The 20629-nt window shown below is 34.4% G+C and overlaps 1 long non-coding RNA gene across 2 annotated transcripts; it reads left to right on the forward strand.

The window, feature by feature from the left end:
• The first annotated feature begins 13995 nt into the window (after window positions 1-13995).
• Window positions 13996-18429, forward strand: LOC145812772 (uncharacterized). 2 transcript variants are annotated; one of them, XR_014356300.1, is made up of 6 exons: window positions 13996-14253; window positions 14330-14439; window positions 14745-15014; window positions 16360-16463; window positions 17914-17974; window positions 18126-18429. It is a non-coding gene; the product is annotated as an uncharacterized LOC145812772 (long non-coding RNA). The 2 variants fall into 2 exon arrangements; XR_014356299.1 differs by having other exon boundaries at window positions 13997-14253; window positions 14330-14394.
• The last annotated feature ends 2200 nt before the right edge of the window (window positions 18430-20629 follow it).

Genomic DNA, 20629 nt, shown 5'->3' on the forward strand with positions numbered 1-20629 from the left:
GAAATAATGAAAACATTACCAAGCTTGTAGTTACAGACGTGAAGTCTTGAACCCAATACAAAATTTGTCTTCACAGCTCCAACCGCCTTTGTCCTGAGTGAATTAGAAATTAGGCATCCCCAAGTAGCGGCACTGAAGTTATGGGACCCACAATACACCCATCCAAAGGATAAAGCATCTTTCTTAGACTGGAAGCATCTTCGGGCTACCTGCTTTTACCATACATTCTCTCCTCTATTATCTTCACCTTAAAACCATCAATTTCCAAAAACATAAATTGAAATAGAAATCATAGAAAAGGAGGGAACCAGAGTACATAATGTGCCTTAAATTGTAACTTCAGTCTTCACATAATACTAAGACATAGCACCACAAAAAGAAATTGATTTTAGGAGAGAACAATCTTCTCATACTTGTCTATTATATTATAATATTATAAGAATACTCCGATACATCATATGATGTGCTAATCTTTGAGATCATGATCATTCATGCATACATGAAAACCCAGGCATGACCTTGAGCACAAATTGAAAATCTCTTCTATATTTGATTCAATTTTGACACTTGGAAAATGAGAAAAGACAAGAGAATAAAAGTGACCGAGAGATGGTGTGAAAGTAGCATCATGGAGAAATTAAGGAGAGGAAGCACCGATTGGAACTTCCTATGCAAGAAGAGGAAGGAATATATATATATATATATACACATCTAGCACCTTTGGAAATTGTTGAATTACATAAAATAAGCCTTCAAGACTCCTCAAAAGTTGATTCACATTCCTAGTCTCCTTAATTGCAGTCGCATGAAGAATTTTAAAAGTAAAGACAATTAAAGATTGAAGGTCAATAGAACTGGGTTGGTACAGGACTGTGGATTTCTAACTCAATGTATGATATGTTGTATGCAGAAAATAAAAATTATTATTATTATTTTTTTTTTTTGGGGTGAGGGGGGGCTAAGTAACTAAAATTCATTAACTAAAAATGGAAGGGAAACCCCAACACAAAAAAGGGAAGGATGTTACACCATAATAACCTCCAAAGGCCAGAAAGGACAACTCTTATACATATGCCAAAAAGCCTAAGGATTCTTACAAGACAGAATCTACAAAGTCAAAAAGAGTGTCTATGGAAGGCAAAGCCCTCCCAAAAGACCAGCAATACGAAATGGACAAGAAAAAGCTCTTGATTCTATGCACATGCTCCTCAACACCTTGGAACGCTCTCGTGTTATGCTCCCTCCAAATAAGCCATATCAAGCAAAATTTTGGATGTACAGGCTTTGTTAGATCAATTCAAAAAATTTGAATGTCAACATTTATGCTTTCAGGTGATAGATTTGTAGTAAAATAGACATGGTCATTGGTTAACAAAGAATAGTAATTTTCTTTTCTTTTGTGGGTTGGGTTCTACCATCTTGCCACAACAACTTCGCTCTGGAAGCTAATTTCAAAGAAATGCAAGGTCAATTTGTATTAGTGATTTGGAAGGTAATTAATAGGCTATTTGTTGGAAGGTGGAGGATTAACTCTTGATCCAGTGTGAAATAAAAGAAAGATGACATTCAAAAATACTTTCTTCAAAATAGAGTTCGCATTTTCCCCAAGTGGCTATGGATTTTGTAAAACGCAGAAGGGTTTTTGGATTGAGAAGTGATGATTGAATTCGTAGGATAGGTTGTTAGAAAATATCATGAGATGGTAATCCAACAGTCCTCAAAAGTTGGATGCTTCACACATGTGATGGATGTTTTAATTTGAAATGGCTACCTTCCGCATAAGTTCGTAGGGATTGAGCTGAGATCCATTACAGTCGTTATTTGAATCAAATAATCTCCGTTCTAGAACAGTATGTTAGATTTCCATCTCATAGGTGAATACAACTGCATTCACCCAAGGTGTACATCTGTGAATACAACAGTTCAGAATGACGGGGGAATCCAAAAGAAATAGAAGAATGACTCAACTTCATAGAATAAACTTAATATGGCTTTGAATCACTTATTCTTGCATTCTCCTGTGGCTTTGGATCTATGGCATCATCTCTTTCGTTTGGTTGATGTCCAATGGCTGGCGTCAGATCTTGTTTAGTAATGATTTCACTGGATTTTTGGGACTTTGGAGGTACGATGAAAGCAAAAGTGATGTGTCATTGTGTTGTCTACACAATTTTTGGGTGATTTAGTTGGAAATGAATGCAAGGATCCTTGAGGATAAATTTGATGATACAACATCTTTGTGGTATAGAGTATGTCATTTGGCAGTGTTTTGGACTTCCATTTCAACTCCTTTTAAGGGGATTTCATTTTATTATTATTATATTTTATTTCTAGAGATTGAAAAGTGATATGTGATGGTTAAATTGTTTCTTAGTTTTGGTGATTGATGTTTTATTTTCTATTGTAGAGGACATCTTGTCCTCTTTTTGTTCTTTTTTCTTTTTTAATAAAATTTCCTTTTGTTGCTGATGAAGAAAAAAGAAAAAAGAAAAGAAAAGAAAAAAAGATAGGAATCTTGGAAGAGACAAACTTCAGAACAATAAGGAGGGAATGTGTTTACCTTGACAAGCACGGGATGATTAACTCTATCGTTGCAATAAGGAATCGCATCATGAAGAATGCCTATGTTTCTTAACCTTTGCCATGTTTTCTAGAAAAAAACAACATTAAGCAAATTATGTGTTGCCAGGGAAAAAAAATTAAAAATAGCTTATTGACTATTAAACAAGAAGAAATGAACACCAAGATAATAATGGAAAGTCAAAGCTGGAAAAAAACACTGTTGTATCTTCATTTTTATTTTAACTGGAAAAAGAAGATAGATTTTATGCTTCACTTGCAAGCACTATTGATTTGATATTTGTTTATTTCCGTAAATCCTTGGACCAATTGAAGTGGCAATCAGTCACCAATCCCACATGGATTTAAAAAGGCATTTTATTTTATTTTAATTTTTTTTTACATTTGAAATATATGATTTAACCAGGCTAGAGATGAGATATTCCTCATAAATCTCAGTAGGGTTGTGTGGGACTTAGTTGCACACCTATACTTTTGTCCCATAACTTAATGAAATATAAAAATCAGGAATAATTTATTTAAAAAAAAGGAAAAAAAAAACAAAGAAACAAAGCAAAATAACACATGTAATCCAGTTAAAAACCATTAAATTATCTTGCAGGTAATCAAAAGGTCAGGATACATGCGAGAAACACACAAGGTATTTTGAAGCTAAGATTCCAAAACTTGCATTTTTCACTCTTTCAATTGTGGGGAAAATGATTCTACTGGATGGGTTTCTTATCTCTTGACTTGCACTCCAGCAGCCCCACTGTAAACAACTGTCAACTTACAATGAATCAACTACTGATTCCAAATATTAAAGTATTTCAAATTTTAATACATGCTACATGAACAGCAAATAGTAAAAGTTTCTTACATCTGGATCAGACTCCTCAAACTCAAAGAACTGCATGATGTCTTTCCAGATGCTGTTGAAAATGCAGCTAAAAACTGTGCAGTGACTAACCCAGTTGAGGATGAACCTTGACAATAGAACAGATAAATAAACTGAGATAATATATTTCAAATTTTTGGAGAAGAGTCTAGTATTATACAAGAAAACACTCTCCGAAAACAAAATCAGTTTCCAAATATTCTGGCCATTTGTAATGACTTAAAACCTGATACAAACAAAAGAAACAAAAAGAAGATAATTGTCAAACTTAAGGGAACAAAAGGATAAGATAACTGTTTCGAGGACAGGAACAAATACATAATAATCAGATTGAATTTTTTGGAGAACTGGCAGCTTCAACAAGATTCAGATTGAACTTTTTCAAATCTTTGATCCATAATCCCAATATTTAGCACTATCATTTTTTCCTTTTTTGTTTAATAATATACAACTTCCAAGTAGTCACCAATTTAAGGTGCTTTTGCTTGCTCAGGTAATTTCATAGCACATTTTCTCATTACTTACCATGAAGAGGCACGTAAAAATCTGATGGAAACTTTAATGTTAAAAATAAGAGAAATCTTAATGTTGTGAAGCGAAGTCTCCTATCGTTTGGGTACTAAAGTAATGTGAAGTATATAAGCGTGAGGGCACCCCACCTCAATAGCTAGCTTGTGGGGTTGAGTTTTACCCAAGACCGTGTAACAAATACATTTTTTTCTAAACAGGAAAAAAACATTAATAAATAAATAAATAAGAGAAGTTTTTTGTGCATAGACAAAACCTAGACTCAAAATCTTTTGTACCATGTTTTACAAACTAATCCATATTTTATTAACAATTTTCAAAACATAAAATGAGTTGTGCATTCATAAACATGTAAATATATGCAAATCCAAATCTTCCAACAGCAAAGTGATGAATTAACACTTGAGTGACACATAAAAAATGCCCATGCATGCAAAATAGGTTTTTCAATAGAACCGTAAGAAACTATGTAAAAGAGATGCGGGAGCATGGAAGGCCATGGTCCCCTTAGATCCATATGTTCCAACTTCTCCCAGTTGCATTTGAGGAAACCTCCAAAAATTACATAGGTTGCCCCAAAACAATTCAGCATATGATTTAGTTTTCCAATGTAACCCTCCCAATCACAAATCACACCACAGTTGAATGTTCCTACACACTAAAGGAAAAACTATAATCTCACAAACTTCATCACTATTACCTTTTGAAGTCGCCAAAGGCCTGTAGACCTCTGAATTGATGCAACTAATGAACATATTGCAGAAACATGTTCAGATTGCACTACTTTTGATATGTCTAAAAAGGCATGTCCCTGCACAAGATGACACCACCAAAACTTGGCATAAACATACTATCATAGTAAACAAGCTGCAATAGGAAAGGATCCAATAAATGACTTAAACATCACCTGTGACACATACAGTATCATTTGTACTATGTTGGTGTTTCCTTCTAGAGCAATCACAAGTACTTCTTTTGAATAAACATATCCAGAAAACCTGAATAAACCACTATCTGATAAAGGAGCAACCCACTTTGCAATATTTCCTAATAGAAACCCAAGTTGAACGCTATCTAGTGCAAGGAGTGAAACAAACAATTAAAATGCAGTAGTAACAACACAATAGTCCATAGCTTAACACACACATATGAAGAAAAAGATCAGCTTCCAATAAATGCAAATTTAAAGCATCACACTAGCAAGAAATGCAAGCACCTTGTAGTGTCATAAATGAGGACTTATTTTTAGGAACCACTTTTGGGATTGAAGGGAAAACCTCAGTTAGGGCAAGAGAAGCAAACGGCAAGCGGTTAACGGATTTGGAATAGAATATGAATTCATGTTTACATATTTAACACTAGTTTAACCATGCTAGCGTTCTGCTTAATATGCCTGTGCTCTTGACAACATTACTTTAGAAATATGAGGGTTCCTATAAAAATCCACTTCCCCCAAAAACAAAAAGCCTAATTCTGATTTAGAGCTCATACTCTACACTATTAAAGCCCAATTTAAGAGAGAGAGAGAGAGAGAGAGAGAGAGAGAGAGAGAGAGAGGTGTAGGAGCATCTTTTCTCAGATTTTAAATTTTTATCTAGATGCAACAATTTTTGGTGGTACAACCATAATTTGATTACCATTTACCACACGACCATTTAGAATGAAGATGTGTAGCTAAATTATGGACTGGCATAATTTGAAAGGTTATCTTCTCTTAAATTTGCTTTCTATTCTCCACTGGAGATGGAGCTGCATCGGAAACTATGACGGAATGATCGTTGTGCTGTGATGTGAATTACCAGTGGCAGTTTAGATAATAAATATATAAAGAAAAAAAGAAAAGGTAGAAGAGAAAGAGGTAAACGTAGGAGAAGATATCCAAGAGCGAAAGAAAATAGTGAAAATTTCATATCAATATAAAATAATTACAAATAAATAGTGAAGTTTATAATTATTAATAATTATAACTAATTTTTTTTATAATAAATATGTAATTACTTTCTCAAATTACCACTAATTAGTAATTTTCTCAAAAAAATACTTTTGACCTTGAGGGATGATATTGCCCTTTCACAATTAATGCATTAATCGAGTCTTGGCCCTTATGTATTTTGTTAAATAACTAAGTCAATACTGAGGTAACAAGATTTTAACTGATTAAAAACTGAATTGACTCCAAGTTACAGAGATTGGATTGACCTTCTTCTAAGCTATAAGCCGAACTCTATGGAAATTGTCACAGAACTTGAGAAGTGGCAATCCAAAAAAGAGAGCATTACCTCTGATTTATGTTGTCTAACTTTATTTCCTTTCTGTCGCATATTCAAAATAGTTTTAATTCACAAACATGTAATATTAAAGCATCTTGAGTGCAAGCAATAAGAAATTGATGAATGTGTTGACTCTATAAGACTAGCAAACTAACGCACAAAGTGCCAGTAAAAGTAGAAAGAATAATATCACAAATTCCTGTATTTGTAATATGGTTGTCCATATGGAAAAGCAAAATATTAAATGAAAAACAAGTACACTCTTTCTTAGAAAAGGAACCAACAAGTAGACATTTTCCTGAAAAAAAGGGCATTACATAACACAAATTTTTAGCTGATTATGACAAGAACATAACTGAGTCACATAAAAACATATTTCTAATGTGGAACATTGACATTCAAATATGTTCAACAATCCAATAGCTGGAACGGAAAAAAAAGAAAAAGAAAAGAAAGAAAAAAAGAAGAAGAATCTCCACATAATATGTTTTACTCCAAGACTCAAAAATTGGATTGGTCTTATTCTAAGTTAAAAAGCAGAACTTTATTATAGAGCTTTCCCTCAATCTTTTTTATCCAACTTCGATTCCTCCAAGTTGCATCATCAGAACTGTTTTAATTCAAAATCATGGAATGTCAAAAACAGTTCTGAGTGCTTCACATCCAATTTTAACAATAAAAGAACTCTATAAGACCAGCAAACTAAAGTAAAAAGTTACCGGTAAAAGTTGAAAGTTGAAGCTGAGAGGGTTACACATTTACTTCAACATCATGGTAAAAGATCATCAACATCTTAGACATTCTTGAATGATCTTTGATTGCCGCATCCTGGACATTTTTGGACATCCAAGACTGATAGTTAATTAAAAGCCATGCAAGAAGACCAAACCATGTATTCATTGTCATTGACTAGAAAGAAAACGAATGAGAGTTGGAAAACATGATGTACAATGACCTCAAAATAGTATGCTACAACTTAGGAAAATTAACTTCTAAATTAGTGAAACATGATGTAATAAAAAAAATTAATTTATAAATAAAATATAAAAAACTTATGGAAATGATAAAACTAAAAAATGTAAGAAATCCGGCACTGATGTAACTCAGCAGAACACAAGCTTGGTCAAATGCACAAACACAGGACCAAGTAAAATGCACTCAACAACAAATTTATGCAAACTTGCACTACTTTTTACCGAAAAAATAAAAAGGTAGAGAAGGTTTTGGTTTTCATCGATAGTCCTTTAAACAAGTTTCTAAATGGGAAGAATTCAACTTGCAGGCACAACAAGCATTGTGCAAACCATTAACCATTAGAAGTACTGAACTTCAAACACAAATAACAAACATATTCATCAAAATGAAGAATTATAAATTCTCGAATTATGCAAGTTCCTTTCAAGAAAGAAAAAATTGTTTAGGATAATTACAACGGCGTTTGGCTCTCTTTGGGAATTATGATTCCAATAAAAAATTTTCAAAACTCATAACCAAACACACAACTCAAAACTCTTTTCAAAACTCAAAATCAAACTCTTTTCAAAACTCTATTTAAAAAAAAAAAAATCAATAAAATATTTTTTTTATTTTGTTTTATAAAATTATTTTTAGAATCATGATTTGAGTGTGGAGTCATATTTTGAGTTATGAGTTTTGAAAAAAGAAAATTTGTTTGGTTATGAGTTTTGAAAAGAGTTTTGAATTGTATTTAGAAATTTTTGAATTTTTTTTAAATATTTAAAAGATTTCTTAATTTAATTTTTTTAGGGTAAATATTTTATATTTTAAATATTTATTTATTTATTTTTATGTGCACTATATTTCATACATTTGTGTATTGCATTTTTTTAAATATTTTAAATATATTAAATATTAAAAAAATTAATTTTTTTAAATATAGAATTTTTATTTTATAAATATATTTTTAAATATTTTAATTTTTTTTATTATATGTTTGGTTACGATTTGAATGTGGCGTTGTGTTTTAAGTTTAAAATATTTATATTTAAAAAATTAAAATATTCACAAAATAAAATAAAATATTTAAAGAAAAATTATATATTTAAAATAAAAAAATATTAAATATTTTTTAATATTTTAAAAAAATAAATCCAAAAAATTTCAAAATACAACTCAAAATTCAAAAACTCAAAACTCAAAATACAACTCAAAATATTTTTTAAAATTAAAAAATATATTTTAAAACTCATAACCAAACAAATTTTCTCTTTTCAAATCTCAACTGAAATCATAATTGCACAACTAAACCAAACGTAGCCTACGTTTCTTCCTTATTAATTCTAGTGATTGAAGAGATGGGAAGAGGGTATGCATTCCTTCAGGCAGCGACTTGAGCTTCTCACACCACCAGATCCTAAAGTCAGTCAGATTGAGTCCGGGTAGTCCTCCTCGGGGAAAAGATATCAGATTAGAGAAACCATTTAAGAAAAGTGACTCGAGAGATGTCAAATTTTGGAGCCCAAGCAGGTTTAGATCTGTAATACTCCAGAAATTTGTACAATGCTCGATTTGTAGAGATCGAAGCTTTGGAAAGAATCCAAGCCACATGGATTTGAGAGCATCACAGCATGATAAGGACAAAGTTTCAAGCGATCTGTAGCAGTTCTCCATATTCAAATCGTAAATCCTTTCAATACTAATTCACTTGTGCCTGCGCCACAAATATTCGAAAGTTGGGCCATAAGTCTTGAGCATTCCCAAATCTCAAGTCTCACACAAGATGGAACGTGTTTGGGTAAGCCTCCAATCCAATCAGCTTTGGACATTTGATTACCTGAAGCTCTTTAAGCTTAGAGAACTCTCCAGATTCTAATATATACCAGTCCACCCACTCCAACATTTCTATAAATCTAAGTGTCCGTACTAGAGATTGAAATGGTTTGCATAAAGAACTCTCTCCATAGAATTCAGGGCCTACCTATGTTATTCCTTGCATCCTTGAAATTTCAAGGTATTTCAAAGAGGACAACTGACCAAATGGTGGCAAGGAAAAGCAATACTCACAATTGTCAAGAGACAAATGCACTATATTACAAAATGATTTATCTCCCAACCAATCTGGAAATCTTGTGCAACCAAAATTTTTAATCTCAAGGCGTTTCAAGTTTGTATGAGGTTATAGCTTCTCGAGAACATCTCTCTCATTTTGTGAATCATTGGTACTGCTACTCCATTCGAGTACCAGTGTTTTAAGGTACATTTTCTCTTCCAATTTTGCCTCCATTACATCCATGCCATTAGCTACATTTTGCAAACTTGAAATGGAGAGCCTCTCTCGAAGATGACGAAACTCCTTCAACTCTTCAATACCTAACCCCTTGGACTTGCCCACCACAAAGGCAGTTTAAAGTTGGAGGCCTTTTAATTGACTCATTTGCATTGGCATCTCCTGCAAATTAGCCCCAGGTATATCAAGATGGCGCAATTGAATTAGTTTTCGAAGATTTACCGGCAATGTAGTTAGCTGACGACAATAATTTAGCAGTAATGTTTCTAAATTATACATGGTACAAACTGATTCAGGCAAATGTTTGATTTCTGTGTAAGAAAGATCCAAATACCGTAGATGCAGTAAATTTCCAATTGAATGAGGCAATTCCATAATCTTATAACATGGCAAAGATAACATCCGTAAGGATGTTAGTTTCAGTAAAATATCATCCAAAACCTTTTTGCTCAACCACAAATGATTGCTCAACTGCGGATGATTGCTCAACCACGAATAAGAATAGCCAGCAGGATTTAGTGTTAGAAAAGTCCTTAAAAACTTAGCATCATTAATTAGCTTGTATTTTTCAAAGCCATCAAATTTGCCTCTAACACATGAGAAATGACCCTTTCAGAAATATGATGTGTGTTGTCGTCCTCTAACATATAACAGAAATCTCCAGACACAGCTTGAGCTAAATCATTAGCAAGATCATGCATGACAAAACAATATTTATTGGCATTTGATCGTTGAAAAAATAACCTTGATTGCAATTCATAGAAGCACTCATAACCTACCTCTTCCCTCGTTTTATTACTTCTGGGTTGCTCAACAAAACCTTCAGCCATCCACATTAGGACTAATCTCTCATTTTCAAATTCATAATCTTTAGGAAATATAGAACAATAACCAAAGCATCTCTGTAAATGCGAAGGGAGGTTATGATAGCTCGATTTTAAGGCTGGGAGAATATTGCTTTTCTCCTTTGGCAAATCCCATATTCCACTTTTCAATATATTATTCCAATCCTCAACATCCTGTTTAGAGCGCAAAAGACCAGCTAATGTTTTTGCTGCTAGAGGCAAACCTTTACACTTTTTCACAATCTCTTTACCAATCCTTTCAAGGTTTGGATGTGCACCACAATCTCCCTTGTCAAATGCATGTTTGGCAAACAATTTCCAGCAATCTTCATCGGATAATTGCTGCAAATGATGAATAGGAACTGTTTGCATAATAGATGAAATGCTCTCATTGCGCATTGTAACAATAACCCTGCTCCCATGTCCTCCATATCCAAAAGGACTCCTCAAGCTATCCCAGTTATCATAGTTCTCATTCCAAACATCGTCTAGAACGATAAGAAATTTCTTCCCACTCAAGCATTCCTTGAGCTTGACTTGAAGATGATTAAGGTCCTTTTTACTAGGGTCCGTTGTATCAGAACCTTGCAGAATCACTGCCTCAAGAATTGTTCTTGTAACCCTTACAACATCGAATTCATCAGAGACACAAACCACTACAAGAATTTACACAATTGCCGACCACTTTTGCCGACCAAATATTTTTTGGTCGCAAAAAAATGACATTTGGCGACTAAATATTAATTAGTCGCGAATGATCGTTATTTTTGGTGACCAAATATTATTGGTCATAGAAGGTTATATTTTGGCGACCAAAAAATGAGTTGGTCGCAGAAAGTGGTATACTTTTGCCGACCAACTACAAATTTGGTCGCGGAAGGTCATATATTTTTTGGCGACCAAAAATTTGGTCGCCAAAAACTTATTTTCAGCAACCAAAAAAAATTAGTCGCCAAATTAGTACTTTTAACGACTAATATTTTAGTCGCCGTTGATTGAAATTTGGCGACTAAAAAAATTTGTCGGCGAAAGTACCTTTTCTGCGACTAATGTGGTCTTTTGGTCGCCAAAAGTGGGGGGGGGGGAATTTGAAACATGGAGGGGGGAAATGAATACCAATTCGTAAGAAATGAGATTATCCATTCCCGCCACTGCCATACCGGAATGGCTCTTTCGTTCCTCTCAGTCTCAGGTCGGCCATCGGCCTCTCTCATCAGTTGCCTCGCCGCCCCTCCAGCTCCGCCGCCACCAAACCCTAACCCAACCGCCTTACCCTCCTTAACCTGCACCCTCCAGTGCCCTCACTTCCAATCGTACGCACCACCACTGCAGTTTCGAAGCTCCATCGAAGCTCCAGATCTGAACTCTGGCCCCTCGATTACTCGCATTTCAAGTAATATGCACATTTCGACCCAATTCTTCCTTTCCCAAGCCGCTCGACTCGGTACACTTTCGGTGAGTCCTCTCTCTCTCTCTCTACTTAGATATGTCCATGTATCTGTATATGTATTTGTTGATTATGTTGATCTTTAGTCTTTACAGCTTACCATGTAGAATATGAGATGTTATTAAAGTAGAGTTCAATGGGTTACTGATGATTTCCACATCTGAATTTGTGTTCCTTGATTAAGTGTATATGTATATATGTGTTTATTTTATTTTTTTATTTTTTTTTGTATATACACAAATTGATGAATTTTGACAGTGTTTGTTCTTCAACTTGTAATTTGGTGATCATCTAATTCTTTATACCTTTCTTTGTGATTATTTGTTTTTCCTCACTGTCTCTTTCTTTCACACAAAGTGTTTGATAAAATGCCAAGGTGAAATTTATATAATTTGTTGGACTTTAAACTGATGCACACTGTGTATTATGTAACAATGAGAATTTGCTGAGAAATGAAGAAGAAATGGTTGAGTAGTGGAATGTGTATATATGAGCAGATCAAGTGAAGAAAAAGAAAGAAAACAGAGCTTCAAAGAAGAAGATGAGAAATAATTCTTATTTTCTGCAGATTCAATACATCACAACTTCACATAATATATTTCTTGATTTTCTCATCTCTCTCACACCCCTTTTTATAGCAGATTTTGTCTCACATTACAATTCATAGCTAATTAACTGCCAGTTGGTTATACTTCTAGTAGGGTTTTTTCTTTTTCTTTTTTCGGTTGATAAATACCTCTAGTTTGTCTTCTCTCCATTTGCCATGTCATGTAACAACCCAACAACTAAGAATAGTTCTATCAATTGAGTTAAGCCTAATACTAAAACCTGGAAGCAAAAAAAAAGTTTTGTTTGGCAAAGAGTTCTTTCTACTCCATTGTCACCAGGAGTGGGTTAACTAAGACCATTTTGAGCAGTTTATCTCCAGGGAAAGAATTCATCTGTAGACTGTAGCATATTTGAATTTTGTGACTGTGCCTAAAGTTTGACTCTTTTTGTGATTATATCATTGAAATTGACATACGCCTCCCATGAGGTCCTCTTGCATATTGTGTTGAAGCTCAAAGAAAAGCACCTTATTTGGCTTCAATAAGCGATCCCTTGAAACTTTCAATGTGCTACTTCTTCATAATTATTTTCACAATTGGTTTTTGTTTGTGGTGGCTAAACATCTCTCTTATACCTCCTAATTTTTGTGGGAGTACACAATATTCTATTCACTAGAAATTTTTTTAGCCTTCGTTATCCTTCCCAAACAAAGGAAACTTCCTTGGCAACATCACGATTCTATGGGTGGGTGATGAGACCACCCCTTTGGAATCACAAGTCTGTTCATCATTGAATAATGAGTCTATTCATCATCATAAGGTACATTACATGATATTTTTTGTGTATCTATTGTTATAGGGCAACAAAAAATCTTTGCGTGTTAATGAGCCATAGTTTCAAAAGCATTAGAAGCTTTAACTTGTTTTGAAGAAATATAATTTTTAATATGATCATTGGGCATGGAATTAACTTACATATCATCTTCTTAAATGATACTTGGCAATATTATTAAGGTCGGACTCTTGGCCTCATGGTGACTTGGGCTTGTAAAGGTGTCCTACAATGTGTTTAAACACCATTGGATGCATTACCTATGTGCTCCTTTTTGTTTATTACGTCTTTTCTTTTCTGTCATTTATATGAATTGAATGTTGTTTGTAAGTTTGTAGTTTCTGCCTTGTAGGTTGAGCAGTTGCATAAAATTTTTATGCTTTGTGGCTCACCCTCTGAGGAATACTGGAGAAAGTCAAAGTTGCCTCATGCTACCATTTTCAAGCCCCAACAGCCTTATAGACGCTGTGTTGCAGATACATTTAAGGACTTCCCTGCACAAGCCTTAGAGCTTATGGAGACCCTACTTTCCATAGATCCTGCTGATCGTGGTTCTGCAGCTTCTGCTCTACATAGTGAGGTATGAACTATGAAGTTTCTTAAAAGTTGAATTTTCTGGAATGCTCTTGGTTCTCTTGAAGATTTACCCTTTTCTATGGCTGACTTTGGGAGCACTAAGTTAAAATGATGTGAACAATAGGCATGTCACTTGCCTTCCTGTCAATTTGGATAGAAAGTATAACATCTACAATTTAATCCAAGAGTATGAGGGTAACTTTATTTAAGAATCAGGAACATGAAGTGCTTAAAGGGCAAACCACAAGGGGTATGCTGAGAAAATTGAGGTCCACTTCAGCGTTTGTTAATCTAGTCGATTTGAAAAATAAAATACCAACATTTTGCAGCAAATCGCTCCCAATGTATTGATCTTCTTAAATTGACACATGCCATTTCTGCTACAGGTATACCTCAAGTGAGAACACTACTAGCTTCTGTCGTTCATCTCAGTTAAAATTTGCTGATTTCTCATTCAACTTCTTTGTTGGGAGCATTCCCAAGTGCTTAGATTACCTTCCAAGGTACTCTTTTGAAATACCTTCAATCTGGATTGTTTTTGTTTCCTAAACTTTTCATTACATAGTTTAATTCATGCAGGTCAAGCTTTCAAGGGAACTGCCTTCAAGACAAAGATCCCAAGCAGCGCTCTACTGCACGATGTGGTATGTAGTATGTACAACATGATCATCCTTGGGGCTCTGTAATTGGTGAGCTTCCTAAGAGGATTCATAAACACCCTTGAAAAGTTTTAAAGATGTCAGTACGGGAGGGAGTAGAACCATTGATAAAGCCCTTTAAAAAGAGTTTTAACTCTTTTTTTTAATTATTATTTTAAATGGCCAATTTGAGTTTCTTTGGGGACATTTAATCCTTGTTTTAGTTACAAGTATAATGATATTTAATCAAATCTCTTTTGTAACATCCACTCCACTAGAACATGATGTTGGTGCAAATTGTTGCAAATTAAGTGCAACTTTGTGGTTTGTAAATGACAAAATTCCTTGTATTACAGCCAAAGCTCCACCTGCTACCAGTCATTCAGGAGTCAACCAGAACCACTGGCATGGTCAAGATGGAATTATGAATGAGGAAGCTCCAAAACCTGCCTTAGCTTCAAAACCCGCCTGGCTTTTAGCTCTAGAAATAGTGACCGGGACCATGGTGGGTTCTCTTTTCATTGTTGGACGTCTCATTGCTCTCCAAAGATGCAAAAGCAAAACCTCCATCATCATCCCTTGGAAGAAATCCTCAAGTGACAAGGATCACATGACGATATACATAGGTAAGCTCTTTTATATCTTCCACATTGCATCTTAAGAAGCATGGATTCGGACATGTCAACATGAAAATCTTCACAAATGTTTCCCATGACATGACACATGGGAAACACACACAAAATATATTATTTGTATTATTATATATATATTTATACATTTATTATATGTTATGAGCACCTCCATTGTAAGAGTAAAGCTTGTTATTTCTAATAATTGTAAGAGAGCAATGATGAATCTATTGCTTTTAGGATTTGCAATGATGTACTTCTTTCTTTACAAACATATACTTTTAAGAAGAGGGATAAACATTTAATAATTAATTGCATTTGAAAGTGGAGTGAAAATTAGTCAAATAGATTTCTTTTCTTACTAGGATACTTGATAAAAGAACATTTAATTTAAGAATTGTAAAAGTAATGGAAGGAGAGTCTCGTTACACAACATAAGTTAATGGTATTAGATGTATGTATGTATGTATTAGGAGATGGAAGTGAAACTGTAACATAAGTAGTCACCTGTGAATTTGATCGTAGAATTTTAAAAGTAAAACTTTGGCTCTCTTTAGGAATAGAATGTTAAGTCAGGAAAATGGACTTCTACTCTATTATTGTCTTGGTCTTTAATCTGCCTCAAGTCAAGCACTGTAGCAGAACTGGAGGGTGAGCATGGCTGCCTTGTTGTTCTGTGAGCATGGTGGTTGATGCTGACATGGTCCCAGGTGTGTTCTGCTGGTACGTTTTTTTACTGGGTGTGGGTGTGCTCTGCTGGTATTTTTTTTTTATTTTTTTTTTTTGTTGTGATTCTGCTCTAGGAATACCTTTGGGGGTGGGTGAGGGTAGCAATGTGGATCAAGTGACTGTGAATGCCACTGTGTTAAGGTGAGCTGGGGGTGGGCCGAGCCACTGCTGGTATGATCCTTGCTGTGTGTGGGTGGACTGGAGTCACAGGCTTATGCAGCTTGAGTTGGTTTTGGTTAAGGTTCTAGTATGTTAAGGAATTGATTAAACTCAGAGTGGCTTTGTGGATTAAAAGCAACACTGCAGAGTATACTCAGTACAGGATGTTGTTTCCCATATCCAACAAATTAGAACCCCATCAAAGGTTATTTAATGGTGTATGCTATTGCTCTATGTTGCTGCTCTGAGGCTGCTATTTGGTCTGCTGATGTTCTGCTTTGATGTGGTATTAATTGTTAATTGTTAGTTATATTTATGTGGTATTAATTGGCTTGCATTACAGGATGTGGTATTAATTGTTAGTTATATTTATTTACTAATTTGGCTTGCATTATGCAGAAATCCAATATTTCTGGCTTGAAAGTGCTCTTATTATTTCTTAATAATTTGGCAGGTCCATGAGAAGGATGTAATTGGTATCACACATCACTCCCACAGAAACCTTGTCGCGACATATAGCGAAGACTGCACGATGAAATTGTGGAAGCTTCCTCAGTGGTTGGTGTTTCTGCTGTTAGTCTAAAATGCAATTTAGGTTGCTTTATTTATTTTCATTTTTCTTTTCTTTTTTTCTTTTAAAGGCTAGTTTCCTACTAGTTCTTTTGCCTCGAGAATTCCCACTTCTTTTTTTCTCTTGCTTTGTTTGTAATATTTTAAAATTGTTTTCTTTAGGTTGTGTTTGGTTGGTGAGGGAAGAGGATGATGGGTTTATTCATGTAGAAAATGGATAACCCATTTGGATTTGGTGGGTCCAAGGCAAAAGTAGTGCTCATTTTGCCCTTGGTGAGGGAAGAGGATGATGGGTTTATTCATCTTCTTACTAATTAACTTGGATGTAGGTCAACATTAAAACTGACTCAAAGTGGTGAGGTTTTTTTTTTTGTGTTCAAATTATAATTATTGGGACTAGAATAGAATCAATGAAAAATATATATAAATAAATAAACTATATGAATGTATTTATTTATGCCTCAGTATAAATTGGTGGCATTTACAACCTAACAATTAAATTGTTTGACAGCATCAGGACGGTCGCATTCACTATGATTTGCGGTACTACATTTATATATATATATATATATTGAAGGGGAAATTACATGGCGTAAATAATTATAAAAAAAGTAGTAATTTTTGTGGGGGTGTCATTTTTGCTTTGTTTGACAGCATCAGCCTAACAATTTTTACTGTCTGGTATTTTGAATTAATTTTTTTTGTCAAATGCCTGAATATGTAGTTTTATTTGCACGCCGTTGTTCCTATCAGTTAATACCATCTTCTTTTCTTTTCATTTTTAAATTATGATTGTTCTTCAAGTAAGTTATCTTTTTGGACAAAATAATAAAATCTAATTTTTCATGATAACCCACAACACTATATATATATGAGTAATGCAATTCATCACTGTCAGTAGGAGTAAATGCTGATAGTGTTTCACAATTAAAGAGTGCTGTATGGAAAGAATGGCTGGAAGGTTATTCTTTCTCCATGTCCAATGTTTATACTTAGTTTTTCTGATTTCTCTTGAACATGTACCATGAGTTTTGGTGATCATGAAGGGAAGAATGAAAGAGCGTCAAAGTTTATGACGTTGGGTTTACCACTGTATGGAACGTCACTTGTGCCATTCCTCGAATTTATGTGCTATGTTATTGCCTATTGGGAAATTGGAAAGTAAGAAAATATTTATTGTGCTGAAGGGCCCACTTCAGGTGAATTGCAAATTTTAGGTCATTTAAAGGGAATGGAGCTTTGATAGTTAACTATGCCCGAATAAGTTCATGTTAGGTCTTCAATAACTCATCATTTGTAAGATATGCTACCTAGAGAAGTAATTAGTGTCTGATAGAACTGCTCAACCTCCAATTAGCAATCATTGAATTTTATTTGTGTTGGAGTAGGATTTGACAATGACACAGGTATTTAACTTTTTTGCTTATCTTACTGGCAGGGTTGTTATGGCTGTTAGCTTATTAATCATCGTGTATTGAAATTTGCAGGTACAACAACAGGTACAGTTTTATTATGCCAGCTAGTTGTCTTAATACGATGTACATGTTTATAGGATTTAATTGATTTTTGCAAAGATACGGGTTTGCAATCCAATGTTGCTGCCACTATCATGCTTCTCTGATAAATTTTCCAATTCTGTTTATTTATTAGGTGCCTTACATCACTACTGCTTTGATGGATGCGAAGCTTGGCACGAAAGGGCGCAAGGATCTTTTTGATTGGCTATCAAGGCAACTTAGTGTATTAAAACTTAGAATATGAATTATGTATTGTGTTGAATAGTTAATGAATTAAAACTTAGTGGATCTTTTTGATTGGCTATCAAGGCAACTTAATGTATTGTGTTGAATATGAATTGAAAACTTAGAATAGTTGTATTGTGTCGAATGTTAATGAATTATGTATTGTGTCGAATGTTAATAATTCAATTAATTTGAATGATGCTTTAAAATTATAAGTTTATTATGGATTGATTGAATTATAACATCATTACAGGTGTACTGTTTTCCTGCTTTGACGACCAATTTATTAGTCGCGACATCCAAAATTATTTTTTTTCGCAAAAAATGACAATTGCCGACCAAGAGTTTTGGTCGCAAAAAATACATGTATTGCCGACCAAAACAGCTCTTGGTCGTGGAATCTCACTTTTGCCGACCAAAAGTTTTGGTCGCGAAAAGACACAAATGGCGACCAATTTTTTTGGTCGCGAAATGTGATAAATGCGACCAAAAAATTTGGTCGCGAAATGTAATAATTGGCGACCAAACTTTTTAGTCGCCAAATGTGACAATTGGCGACTAAGAAATTTGGTCGGGAAAATATCACTTTTCGCGACCAAAGTGTTTTGGCGACAAAAAAAATTAGTCGCGGTAATTAAATATTTAGCGACTAAAAATTTAATCGGCAAAATCCAACTTTTGCCGACCAACCATAATTTTGGTCGCGAATTACTTTTGCTGACCCTCAATTGGCGACCAAAGTAGCGACCAAAAAATTTGGTCACGGATAACTTTTGCCGACCAAAAATAGACTTTTAGCGACCAATTTTTTTGTTGCCAAAAGTGTTAATTCTTGTAGTGAACCCATGCTTTCATATCAAAGTGATCATCCACTCTGCCATCATTGTATAAAAATTGAGCAAGGGTGGTCTTGCCAACCCCACCCATCCCCACTATCGCAATCACATCTATCTTCTGATTACCACCACTTGCCTCACCTGAGAGCAGCAATTTAATTACATCCTCCTTGTCATTATCCCTTCCGCAAACACCAGATTCATCAACCAAAGAAGTTGTTGGCATTCTGTGATTCCATTTTTGCCCAGCAACTTCTCTCAAACCGAGAACATCTTTTTCTTTTGCAAAATATTCTAATCTATCAATGATCTCCTCTATCTTGGACACTATATCTGCATCAAATGAACTAGGAGAAGACATCAAGGTGGGACTTCGTACCTGGTCTGACCCGCTATGGTACTTGGCTTCGGACTTGAATCGCAAAGCTGCGGTATCAATCTCATCGAGTAAATCATCTGCATGATACACAACAACTTTAAGTTCATCCACCCAGTCTTTCACAGCAGTGTTAGTGATCTGCTTGTCCTCTGCATCATCGAGCAGAACATTAAGTCCCCACAATGTTGACTTGAGCTTCCTGAGGAGTTTATCAAAAATGTTTAAGACTCCCTTTCCCCTCACCCCTTTGACCCCCTCTCTTTTTTGATTGGCTACTTTTTCTTTTGCTTTTTATTTTTTCCCTTCTCCTTCAATCACCATCCGCCACGTGTGTGTGGGGGTTGTGCGGTGGTGATTGGAGAGGGTCTCTATCAATGCTCGGAGTTTATCATCATGCTTTTGAGCACGGAAAAAGTTGACGAACTCGCGAGAAGCCAAACGGTCAAACAGAACTTGAAGGGTGGCGGACAGAAATGCTCCTCCAACCAAGGCAGCAGCCATGTTGTTGTTATTCTAATCTATCAGCCACTTTCCCCTCTAGTCCACCTTGCAAGTAATTGCCGTGAATTTGTCTCATTTCTACCCACCGAAACAATGGAAACTACCATTCAGTATTTGTTTTTAAAAAAAAGTAATCTAGGATAAATTATTAATACACTATTTGAGATTTTACTTAAAATATAAATTTTTTGTATAGTTTTAAAAATTACATCTCACTCCTTGAAATTTTTAATTTCAGAACAATTGACCCCTGTAGTAATAAATCAAGTTAATTAATAGTTTTAATGATGCCGAAAATTCTTTTTAATTAAAAATTCAAGTAATTTTATTATGCTATAAAATAGCAGTTAGAAAATTTATTTATTTTTGTTTATTTTGTTAAATAAAAAATTTCGATAAGGAGGTGTTTATAATTTTCTAAAGTAGGTAATTCGTATTTTAAACAAATCTCATGAAGTTTATTTATAATTTAACCTAAAATTTAAAATAAGATTAGTATTTTAGGTCATGTTTAAATCTTAGAGTGAAAGAAGAGAAACCAAGATTGATTTGCTCTAGTAAAGAAAAAAAATCATTTTATGAGATCACAAGTAGTCAGTAGGGGAAGCGAGAATTAGGAGGAGGGGGAGGGGGATGGAGAGGGGGGTGGCAATTAAATTTTATATTTAAAATTGACCACTAAATTAAAATTATTTT

Source organism: Camellia sinensis, chromosome 15 (genome assembly GCF_055761805.1).
Source record: "Camellia sinensis isolate YWXY chromosome 15, ASM5576180v1, whole genome shotgun sequence".
NCBI classification, from domain to species: domain Eukaryota; kingdom Viridiplantae; phylum Streptophyta; class Magnoliopsida; order Ericales; family Theaceae; genus Camellia; species Camellia sinensis.